Below are 12,746 nucleotides of genomic sequence, written 5' to 3'. Positions count from 1 at the left end.
GGGAACCTGACTCTAGCCAGTAATCTATTGTAGATCAACGCTTCTCAATGGAAAATCCCACGCCATTTTGTCTCTTTTGCTCGCCAACCTCTGATGCAGTAAGTTAACGAACTGACTATGCAATCCTTCCAAAACATACAAAGCGGCCGCCTTTGCATATGCTGAAAAGCTTACTTCTTAAGGGCCATGGACGGAAGCGTCAGCCCATAGTGCGGAGAAACGATGAATACTTGGCGAGAAGGCTAAGTACGGATTCTAGGACTCAAGAACCCTTTTTGGGGAAATATTGACAACTTTTGGCTAGAAGGGTTTTAGTGGCTCATGATAATGGTGGGAAAGTAAATAAAATTATGGAAAAAGCAATTTTATTGAAAGAAAAAAAATATGGAAAAAACAAAAGACTTTTGGGGGGAGAGTGTTTACAGAAAAGATGAACCTCCAAATAGAGTCACTTCACCCCCTATTTATAGTGCTAGGAAGATAGTCTAATTTAACTTAAATTCTAAAAGATAAATACATTTAATTAAAGATAAATAAAGATAGTTAAAATAAAATCCTAAAATTAAATAATCCTAATATTTATCTTAATATTAATTATCCTATTATAAATAAAATAAAATAAAATAAAATAGTCTTCCAAAATAAAATCTCTTCTATTTGCTTTTAAGTCCTTGTGTCTTCCATATTCACACTTTTGGCACCATATTTGTCCCGCGTTGCATATTGGCCCATTTAATCTCTAAATTGATGCTTTTTCCCTTGAATTTACTCTTCGCCTCCAACTTAGTCCCTAAAAGATAAAAAGACATAAATAGCATAAATTAATAGGCTCAAGCTCAAAATAAACACATGATTAATATATAAAAACACGTCATTTTAGAGTATTATCAATCATACTGTTCATACCCCGGAGGTTGGTACATGAAAACTTCAGTATCAAGATCACCGTTTAAAAAGGCATTGTTGGCATCGACCTACCTTAGTGGCCACCCTTTGGAGACTGCAATTGACAAAATAATCCGAATAGTGGCAGGTTTTACTATAGGACTAAACGTTTCCTTGAAATCACACCCAAGAACTTGAGAACATCCTTTAGCAACTACCTGAGCCTTTCGCAGGGCAAGGGTACCATCTAGATTTCGCTAATCTTGAAAAGCCACTTACACCCGATAACCTTGCGATTTGGTAGTAGTGGAACAAGCTCCTAGGTAGAATTGCGAATAAGAGCATCATATTCTACTTGACCTGCAGCATGCCACTCGGAGGATGACAAGGCTTCCTCAATTGTAGAAGGTTCCACAGCTTCAACAGACATCACTTTGGGTTTGAAAATACCAGCCTTTGATCGAGTCAGCATTGGGTGAGTATTGGTTACGAGTGGATCAATGACTGACCATCAAACGAAGACTCAATACCACCATCATCATCATGACTAGGCTGGGAAGGACTATAAGACTCACGGGCAGTTCCAACCTCAGGTTGAGCGTTGACAATATTATGTGTGAATGAGCAAATGTCTTGTTGAGAACTCAGCGTAGGTGGTTGAGTAACGGAAGGCTCTGCAGAGTGAGGAGCATCGGTTCGAACAAGTGGGACGAACGTTGAGACAGTTTGACTTTGTATCGACATATTTTTTTCAAGAACGGGCTCAGTTGACAAAAACTTAGTCTCATCAAACACCACATGCCGTGAGACAATTATCTTACCGGTTGGTAGAAGACAATGATACCCCTTGTGTTGGGTACTATATCCCAAGAAAGTAGATGGTTGGGAGCAAAAATCCAACTTATGTGCTTGAAACAGGCGTAAATACGGAAAGCAACAACATCCGAATACCCTCAAATGATCATAGATGGGGTCGTATCCATAAAGAGCCTGAAACGGAGACTGACCTTTCAGAACTGGTGTAGGAAGTCGATTAATGAGATGTATCGCACAGCAAAACATATAGCCCCAATATTCCATAGGTATACTAGCTTGAGCTAAAAGAGTGATGCCCATGTCAACTATGTAGCGATGTTTACGCTCAGCCACTCCATTTTGTTCAGAAGTATACGGACAAGTTACTCTATGAATAATTCCTTGAGAGGCCAGAACAGGCGTGAAGCCTCGATACTCTCCGCCCCAATCACTCTGAAACATTTTAATATTCTTCCCAAACTGAGTTTTAATGAGTTTGTGAAATGAACAAAACATTGCACTGCCTGAGACTTTTGACGAAGTAAGTAAATCCACGTGAAACGAGTACATACATCAATAAATGTAATATAATACCAATTATTCCCACAAGTAACTGAGGCAGGACCCCAAAGATCAAAGACAACCAAGTCAAAATGAGTGCTATATTCAATAGTAGAAAGTGAAAACGACAATTTATGCGACTTTCCCTTTTGACACACTGGACATATACCATCAAGACCATTTTTATTCGATACAATATTACCTTTGTCTAAAACACTTTTAATAACAATAATAGACGGATGGCCAAAACGTTTATGCCACAAAGAAAACACATCACCTTTGTTAGACTTATTTTGAAGCACAATGGAGGTAGCAACCGAGGCTTGAGCAAATTCATTAGACATATCTAGCAGAGAAAACTGATATAAATCGTCACGAATATGGCCCTTCAGCAGTGTTTCCCGGGTCATGATGTTTTTAATAACACAATACGCCGAGTGAAACTCAAAATACATATTATTATCTTTGGCAAATTGAGACACAGACAATAAATTTTTTCGTATTCGTTGTACACATAAAACATCAGATAGTCGAAGTAGTTTAGAATATGTAGGTAAAACATCATTACCAATAGACGAGATCAGAGCGGGAGTCCCATCACCCATTAATAGGGAAGACGTGCCTAAGTACGGAGTGGAGTCACGTAGTATCGAAGCATCACAATAGACATGGTTGCTAGCACCCGAGTCCAGATACCATGAATCAGTACCAACAGGCACAGGTATATACAAATATGGTGTTGACATGTGACTCGGATGACTCCAAAAAATTAGATGCATGCAAATCACCGACTCGAGGAAGACCAATACATGAGTCTAAACCAGTATAGACACGAGCTCGCGATTTGGTTCTCCAAGGAACAAATGTGGCCGAAGCATCACACCCTTCATTATTGGAAGGCCTAACCATATGACCACGGCTCAATGGGTAACCCACTTGAACGCAATTACTCATTGGCCCAACACCATTGAAATTTTCAAGCCCAAAAGCATTACTATTTACATCTAGCCTATTGAACCCATGTTGCTCATGTAAAGGAGCATTAATATTCAGCCTACTTGGTATGCATTCAGCCTATTTGGCCCATATGATGCAGGCCTATGCGCATACCCAATCCAACCTTGATGCCAATTCATATTAGGAGGAGCCGAATCTTCATTTAAGGCACCCACGTGACCATTTGCTCCAGTTGAACAGGGATTTTGACTAAATTGATTTTGACCAAAATAATTGTGCCATTCGGATGGGTAAACTTTAGCCGTTGAGATGAAGACCAACCTCTTCTTTCAAAAAATCCTCTTTGTGACACAGAGCCCTGATGTACGGGCTGATCACCCTCTTGAGGTGCCTAATTTATCACCGGCAAGTCGTCAAAGTCACGATGAAATCTATAATAGCATCATTGAGCAAGGTGTCCAAATCTGTTGCAGATTTAGCATTACACGCGCGGCTGGAATCCTCTTCCACGGCCACTGGACGGAGGGTGACCACCACGGACGGGGCCATCTAGTGTTAGCGACAGAGCTCCCTCGACGAGATTAGCATGTAAGGTCACCTCTTGAACCGCTCGTAATTGACGGTTCTCACACTCAACCAAGGCATTGACAAGCTTCTGAAACGACACTGGCTCGGACGAAACAGACACCGAGGAGACAATGGCATCAAATTTAGGAGGTAATCCGGTAAGCATTATTTCTGTCTTCTCAGCCTCGGGAATACAAGTACTTGAAGCTTTCAAAAGTACACACAAATTCTTTATGCGAGCAACATAATCTTTAATCGAAAGCATACCTTTCTTTAAGGAATGAAGTTCATGACGAATCCTAGATTGTTTAGCACCGATGTCAGCCGCAAACAAACTTCTTGTCGTAGTCCATACATCACATGCCATTTTTTCATCCGTGAAGGAAGTCAACAAAGAGCCATTTATCGTGGATAGCAACCACGAAGCGAGGAACTAATCTTGTTGCGTGAAGACCAGCACAGACAGATTAGGAGTAAGGGAACCATCTGGTGATTAAATAAACCTCGACAGCGGAGGTAAGGTCCCGTCTAGAAATCTTATCAAACCATGTCCACGTAATATGAAGCGTACCTGTTGTTGCCATTGAATGAAAGTTCCTTCATCAAGTTTCACAAGATCATGCCGAGGGAAAGAGTTTACAACTTTTTCACCAGTGAAACGAGCACAACCACATCAACTAAGGCAGATTCAGCGGAATCCATGGCAGCCATAACACCAAGGATCACAAGGCGACTGATACCATGCTAGAAGGTATGCAAGACTTCTATATTGATATTTGAGAATGAAAGAGAACAAACAATTCTATTTCTGTATCTTGAATGAATATCTGACTTAGTTCATTTGTACATACAGTATTTATAGAGAACTAGGATAACTGCTCTTAAACCAACTCTTCAACAATTGCTAGTTGTATTAATAGCTTCTTGCTAACTACCTAACTGCATCAGCTAACGCCTACTATGTGAACTCTAACAATGTCTCAATTGATATTAATGTAGTATCGGCAACTCTCCTGCATTAAAATTGCAAGTTCAAACTTTTACTCAAAGAAGATATCATGGTGCCTTTTTTTCTAAATCTTTGACCTAAATCAATTTGTCTAAGTTTAAGGTAGATAAGAGCATGGTATATTATGGATTATTGTGAAGGTAAATAGATTATTCACGCTCCCTTTTTAATGCTTGTCATTAGGGTTTTTTAAATCGTTGACCTAAATCAATTCATCTAATTTTAGGATAGGTAAGAGCATGATATATTATGGATTATTGTGAAGGTAAATAGATTATTCACGCTCCCTTTTTAATGCTTGTCATTAGGTTTTTTTAAATTGTTGACCTAAATCAATTCATTTAATTTTAGGGTAGGTAAGAACATGATTCGTTCTGATATATTGTGAAGGTAAATAGATTGTCTTCGTTCCTTGTTCAATGCTTTTCATTAGGGTTGAGTAAGAAGAATTGAAAATTGAAAACCAATATGAATTAAAGTGTTTTGGTGGTTTATGGAGTGTAAGTTAAAAAATTTGTGGTTACCCAAAACTAAACCGAATTCTATTTTTCAATTAATTTAGAATTAATTTTAATTTTTATTATGTAAAATAAATATTTAATATTTAAAATAGTGAAAATAATCTATATAAAAATATTTTTTTAAATCTATTTAAAAGTTAATGATTATTTGTATTTACTTAAAAAGTATTGTTTTTTAGAAATATATATATATATGAAAATTACTTTAAAATTTTGTCAAATAAATTCAAAAGTTGAAAAAAAAACTCATTTTATCAAAATAAATTTAAAAATTCAAAACAAAAAATTAGTATAAAAAGCTAAGAACCAAACTGATATCACCCCTAATTGTAATAGGACTCATAATATGACTTTTCGCTTTTTCATGAATGAATCTCCCCTTTACATACGTGAGTTTAACCCACCTTTGAATTTGGTTGCTTCTAACTCTCTATGAGGAATTCTACAACCTTACTATAATATAGCCTTTGGTTACCCAAATTAGCAGCTGAAACAAGAAGTAGTTTTTTTTGCCAACATATTCCACCCACTTGCATAATCAATGAGATGAAGACAGAACCTACCCAAAGGATATAAGAATAAATAATTCTAGGGATCTTAATCTTATCTTTTTCCACATTATAGCTCCTGAACAAGAGTAGATTATGATCAAATGGGTGCTTCATCAAATGAAACTTTAGGAAACACTACAGGAAAATAGGGCTTTAGCGGCGTTTTTAGCGGCGTTTTATCAAAAAAGGCCGCAAAAATTATAAAACACAGAGCAATAGCGGCGTTTTACTAAAAACGCCGCTAAAAACAGAGAAATAGCGACGTTTTTTGCTAAAATGCCGCTAAAAACAGAGCAATAGCGGCACTTTTGGTAAAACGCCGCTAAAAGTCGGAGCATTAGCGACGCTTTTGGTAAAACGCCGCTAAAAGTCATATAACCCCTTAAACCCCAAAAAAATCATGAACACTAATCTATAACCCCTAAAACACTAAACCTCTAAACCTTAAAAACCCTAAACCCTACACTATAACTTTTAAAACCCTAAACCCCTAAAAACATGATGTGTATATACATATATATTAATGTAAAAGCTTATGTTCATAATAAATAATGGAAGCAATACTTAATATTGATTAAATTTATTTTTTGGTTTACGGTTTAATATTTAAGGTTTAAGGTCTATGATTTAGGGTTTTATGGTTTAAGGTTTAATGGCCATGGGTATATATATAGTATGTTAATCTCAAGTGAATCATATTCAATAATTAAATCCTAAACCCTATAATTAATTATTATTATCGATAATAGATATCTTGATTTTGATAAAAAAATATTTTTTATATATTAATAAGGTGTTATATTGTTTAATGGATTGAAGGGATTTGTGGAAAACGTTTTAAATGATAAGTTTACCTTTAAATTTTATTAATAGTTTTTTGTTTATACTATTTTAATATTTATCTATACTGATTAATTAAAATATATATTTATTTATACGAACGAAAATTTTCTGCACTCATTTGTGTCTCCACGTTTTTTAATTGTAACTCATTTTCTTTTTAAAATATATATTTGTGTCTTCACGTTTTTTCGTTTTTTTACACAATTATTGATATAACATCATTTTATATTTATATATTGCATGGATACATAAATATTTATATTTATTCAATATAAAAATATATTGATGTATTTATTTTTTTAAATGTGTATGATTAAATCAAAATTAAAGTTTCAACTATACATTTAAACCACAGTTAAAATTTCACGTCTACAATTACACATTAAACCACTACAGCAAAAAAGGGAAAATCAAAATCCCTAATTTTTTGTTAAAAATAAAAAAATTAAAATTAAGTAATAGTGGCGTTTTTAGACAAAACACCACAAAAATATGTTAAAAATTTTGAAAGAAAAAGAATAGAAAAAATATGTTAAAAATAAAAAAAAATTAAAATTAAGCAATAGTGGCGTTTTTAGACAAAACGCCACAAAAATTTGAACTATACCGTGAAAAGTTAAGCTATACTGGCGTTTTTAGTGGAAACGCCGCAAACAGGGAAAATCAAAATCCCCAATTTTTTGTTACCCGCTCGTTACTCCCTCTTCTTCTGCGTTTTCGCTTAGGACTCTCATTCTCTCTTCAACCTTTTATCAAAGGATAGTCATCTAAACGGAAATTGAAGCCGAAAGCTCGTTGAAATCCCTTACCAACTACCAAGGTTATTTTCTTAAGATTCAGTGATTTGAAGTGTTTTAACTCGAAATTAAAGTTTGATAGAAAACCTCAAAAGCTGGGAAAAGTAAAGAAATATTCTTAAGATTCAGCGATTTTGGGTAGTTCTATTGACAAGCTTTTCTGATTTTCAGCTTTGATTTTTCTTTCTTTTTTGTCTCTGGGATTTAAGAGTTGTGAAGGTTAAGGTCTTGAGTGATGGCATTACAAGAGAAGTTAGATAGATTTAAACAGCAGCAGGAGAAGTGTCAGTCGATGCTCTCCAACATTTTAGCAAAATCAGCATCTTCTAGGTCCACTCCAAAACCTGCACTTGCGGCCGCCGCCCCCTTTCCCAGTGCAAGACCTTTGAAGTAGAACAATTAGTCTCCAACAATGGTACATATGTGTCTGTTCTCTTGCTTATTTGTTCCCCCAAGGTTCTACTGTATGTTTTCTTTGAATTTCATGCGATTCTATTTGTATTCAATTCTGGGTCCTTTGAAGTAATGTAGTCTACGTGATAAATTGAGTACTTTCTATTTGTCCTTTGAAGCAGAACAATTAGTCTCCATAAAACCTGTCAATAAAGATGTGAGTAAAGACATCTGAACCAATGCAAATTTGAGGTTAAACTGTTTGGTATGTTGAGTCTGCCTTTTAATAAAGATGTTGAGTTTGAAAAAGTGTGATGATAAATACTTGAAATGGTATTGTCCCTGAGTTAAACTATAAAAGCTTAAATGTTATAGTTAAAATAGATAAATGTGAAGACTCTTGAACCCTAGCCTAATCAAAACTTGCTCTCATGAGTTCATATCAATAGTTCTTTCTAGATTGTCATGCTTGGTAGGAATTTTATAGGCACTTGAAAAAGAGGCTTGCTGCTGTATTTGAGCAACAGCGAGCTGAAAGAATCTGTAAGGAAATAGAGGAGCAGGAGTTTGAAGAAGCACAGGTGTTTCTACAGGAAACTGAAAAGCATTTGAAAAGAGGGAAAAGGAAGCCAATTTTAGATGGGGTGAACAACCATTTATTTTCATTAAGTTTCCGACTCCTATAAGCTGTTCTTTATTTTTATTTTTTATTTAAGTTCTGACTATGCATGTGTCCAGGAGAAATTAACAAAGCAAACCTTGCTTGAGCAGGCGATGAGTGAGCAGCTAAAGGAGAGGCAGGAACAGGAGAAGAGACTACAAAAGGTTGCAAAAACAATGAACCATATGGAAAGAGCTAAGAGAGAGGAAGCAGCACCTTTGATTGAAGCCACTTTTCAACGACGACTGCTAGAAGAGAAGGTGCTTCATGAACGTGAACAACAGGTAAAATTTTAATTCCTTGTTTTGCAGTTGAAAGAAATACTTTGTTTTGAGTGCTTCTCTTTCCAGGTCTTGTAACATATGACCTTTCATGTTTTATAAACATATCAAAGACTTTGATTTGTTATCTTAAGTCTGCCTCAACAGATGTTCTATCTTCATTTGCATTTCCATATCTTGAAGGGAAGAGCAGCGTTTATATGTCGCAGTCTTTCTTTATGAGAGGTTCTGTTTTGTTTTGTATTTTTGCCATTGTCAACCTTTTTGATATAATCATTCGTAATTCTGTTTTTCTATGTTGTAGCTGGAAGTTGAGTTGAGTAGGCAGCATCATGATGGGGACTTGAAAGAGAAGAATAGGTTGGCACACATGTTAGAAAATTATTCAGGCCTGGAAGCAGGAAAGGGATATCAAGAGGAAGAAAATATTCTATGTGAGGTCTGAAGAGGAGAGAATAAGAGGAAGCACGCAAACGTGAAGGTATGTAATTTTATATACTCATTTGATTATTTTTTTAATAATTACTTGACCTGAAATTATACTCTGATTTTGAACTACCTCAAGATTTTTTTTTCTCTGGACAATTGATTTAGTTGATTATTAAATTTCCCTTTTCTCATAACCATCTTACCTTCTATTTTGGTTGCCTTTCCTTTTGAAAGGTTCCTTTGAATGGAAGGGTATTTGTAAGTTTTTATGCTTTCATCTGAACTTATTTATTGGCACTTCAAAATTTGCAGTTTATTATATGAAAATGATGAACAATATCTAACGCATTAATCAGATTTAATGTTACATGATTTCTATTGCTATCTACAATCAGATTTAATATACGTTTAAATTCAAGTTTTTATGATTATTTTAACAGTAAAATTCTAGTATATAATTATTAAAGAATATTGAAAATTAAATTATAATTTTATTAATTAAATTATAATTTTATTAATATTTCAAAATATAAGCATCTAAAAGTCGGCACTAAGAAATATCTATTTTTTTTGAAAAATGTATTAACAACAATATCCTCAGGTGTTTGCCAAACTACATGTTAATGTTATCAAGAGTATCCACTATTTATTTGTCACAAAATCTCCATATAAATTTGGTATAATATAATCATAATTTTTTTGCTATAAATACAACACTGAGTTTTATTTTAACCACTAAATTAAAAACATATATAATTTTATCGCTGAACTATACAAAATTTTTTATTTAAGTTACTAGATTGTTAAGTTTTTTTTTTAAAGTTCTGCCATTAAGCTTCAAGTAATAATTCAATGATTGGTATAGTAAATCAATATTCATTGATAGGTAAAAGAACATACTTTAAATCTAAGTCAATTTAGCAGTCAATATTGGATATCAGTGAAAAAAGTTGTTTAAACTTTAGTTTGTAAATTCGTGACATCAAAAACTATTTCATGAAAAAAAATGAACTGTAAAAGACAAAAAGGAAAGAGAGTTTTGGGCTGAAATAGTCAATATTATTTCTATCCAATTTTTGATGTGATATTCTTTTGAAAATTTAAAGGTTGGAGCTCAAACTGATTTTATGATACTGCATGTTGAATTTTATGATTTTTGGGACATGAAAGATGCGGTTCGACTTTGAAAAAAATTAATGAGTAAAAGCCGGATTAAATCTCATGATTTTACCTTGTTTATGCCGTTTAAATAGCCTGGTAAGGACAAGTTTTCTAGCATTTGTAGAAGAGTCTAGTATGTTTTATGTTGTTCAAATTCGAATAGATTGAATAGAGTTCGTTTTGATTAATGGCTGCATTATACTGTCTGATTCTTGGACACATTAAATGTGTTTTGGCATGGATAATTTCTAGGTTTATTAAGGTCCAAATGTAGATATAATGATTGTGAAATCATCTATTTAAATTTAGTGATGTGCCATGTTAAAGATTGTAAATTTTAGACAAAATTATGGTAAAGTCAGCATGTTGAAGCCACAAATTATCTGATTTATGCTGATTGAAATAGTTTGTATATGGGGAGTTATTTATGCATACAAACTTTATTTCAAGACATATAATTAAAGCAAACACATATAATTATATACATAATCAAATTTTAAAATATTTCTTTTAACTTATTGTAAATATTTTTAAGGAAAACAATGTTCTAATATAATCTGCTAGTTTTAGTGTAAAGCAATTTTATTTTAATTTGTTTCATTTCTTTTTTATGTGGTGTAGGGGGTATGTTGGAATTCATAGTTCGGGATTCAGAGACTTTCTACTGAAACCGGAGCTGCTTCGATCTATTGTGGATTCTGGTTTTGAACATCCTTCCTAAAAATACCGTTGAATAATTGATATAATGTTTTAATTTGTTTCATTTCTTTGCTACTTGTTTACTCCTTGATTGTACTGATAATAAATTTGTCAGGGAATCCTATGCATTGGCTTTCTCAAATGTTCTCGCCAGCAAAAGGAAATTACAAGGGAACAAGCAGTTCAAGATCTGGAGGTAAGCTATGAGAGTTGTTCAAAGCTGGCCTTTTGGTCTACATCTTGCCTTGATGATTTCTTATTTATGTATTCTTTTGTTTGATCAATTGGAGGTCTAGTCATACTCTGAATGCTTCTTTTTTTTATATTCAAACCTCTCCTACCACATTATAATCAAGTGTTCTTAAGTTGACAGATATACTGTAAGAACCCATTCTTGTCGTGCGTTACAAGTGATTGTTGTTAAGATATTGAACCCACAACCTTTCAGGAGTCTTGAACAGTTCATTTTAAGGATATTCTCTAACATTTAATACATTGCTTACTTTAACTGAATTCAAGAAAAAAGTGATGCTTAATTACACGGCATTGGTTAACATTTCTCTTAAGAAATTTATCAATAAACACCTTAACATGATAAGAATATTGGAGATTTTGCAATGTGGTATTGATTTGTAGGGTATTTCAGGCCAATATTGTGAAAGTATCACAGCTGTGAACTAATTTTCTCATCAAATACCATAATCTCATGGACATTTATATGCAGGAAATGGAGAGAAGAAGAGAAGAACTTGAACAATTGCTATTGGCAGAAAGGGTATGAGAGAATGTAGGTGATTAAGTCAAATGGAGAAAGGGACATTATGTCCTTGTTGTGTGCAAGTGTTTTCTCCTTGAGACAGGCAAGGAACCTGACATCAAGAATGGTTCAACTTAAAGATGCTTCCTTGTACACATTCTCATCCTCTTTATATTTTTCGATGCTTTCTTCAAGTAGGATACTAAGAATTTCCTGTACTATTCTTTCTTATTGCTTATAAAATAGTTTGCTCATTAGAACCTTCATTTTCTCTTGTCTTTTATTTATTTGTGTAAATCATTTTTCTTTGTTTAGTGACACAACGAATCTTTGAACATAATTTCTGTTGAGTTACATATAAATGATTTTTTAAAAATTGTGTATAGTTTAAAGTTCAAATTTCAAAAATAAAACATAATATAATATTTATCATAGAAAATAAATGTTATTTAATTAAAATATATTTTTTAAAGTTTATATTTTTTAGCGGCGTTTGTTAAAAAAGCGTCGCTAAAGGTTTGTTATATAGCGGCGTTTTTAGAAAAAGTGTCGCTAAAGGTCATGATTTTTAGCGGCATTTTTAGGAAAAGTGCCGCTAAAAGTCATGACCTTTAGCGGCGTTTGTGGTAAAAGCGCCGCTAAAAGTCATGACCTTTAGCAGCGTTGTGGTAAAAGCGCCGCTAAAAGTCATGACCTTTAGCAGCATTTTTTCAAATAAACGCCGCAAACTTAGCGGCGTTAGCAATAGCGGCGTTTTTTGCGGCGCTTGTAAAAACGCCACAAATAGTTTTAGCGGCACTTAAAAGCGCTGCTAAAGGCCTAAAAAACGCCGCTAAAAGTTAGTTTTGCTGTAGTGAAATTAGAACCAAAATCATTTGT

At 34.0% G+C, this 12,746-nt stretch overlaps 1 long non-coding RNA gene across 9 annotated transcripts; it reads left to right on the top strand.

The window, feature by feature from the left end:
* Positions 1-7,297: 7,297 nt before the first annotated feature.
* LOC107895072 (uncharacterized) lies at positions 7,298-12,207 on the top strand. 9 transcript variants are annotated; one of them, XR_001683370.2, is made up of 9 exons: positions 7,326-7,509; positions 7,696-7,901; positions 8,367-8,523; positions 8,651-8,824; positions 8,969-9,046; positions 9,126-9,302; positions 11,033-11,112; positions 11,226-11,306; positions 11,835-12,207. It is a non-coding gene; the product is annotated as an uncharacterized lncRNA (long non-coding RNA). The 9 variants fall into 9 exon arrangements; XR_001683373.2 differs by having other exon boundaries at positions 7,388-7,509; positions 7,706-7,901; XR_005908086.1 differs by lacking the exon at positions 8,969-9,046 and having other exon boundaries at positions 7,349-7,509; positions 7,658-7,901.
* Positions 12,208-12,746: the final 539 nt, after the last annotated feature.

This window comes from Gossypium hirsutum, chromosome A13, assembly GCF_007990345.1.
Source record: "Gossypium hirsutum isolate 1008001.06 chromosome A13, Gossypium_hirsutum_v2.1, whole genome shotgun sequence".
Classification (NCBI taxonomy): Eukaryota; Viridiplantae; Streptophyta; class Magnoliopsida; order Malvales; family Malvaceae; genus Gossypium; species Gossypium hirsutum.
Note: the sequence above shows the minus strand (reverse complement) of the source record. Positions and strands in the feature narration are given on the sequence as shown.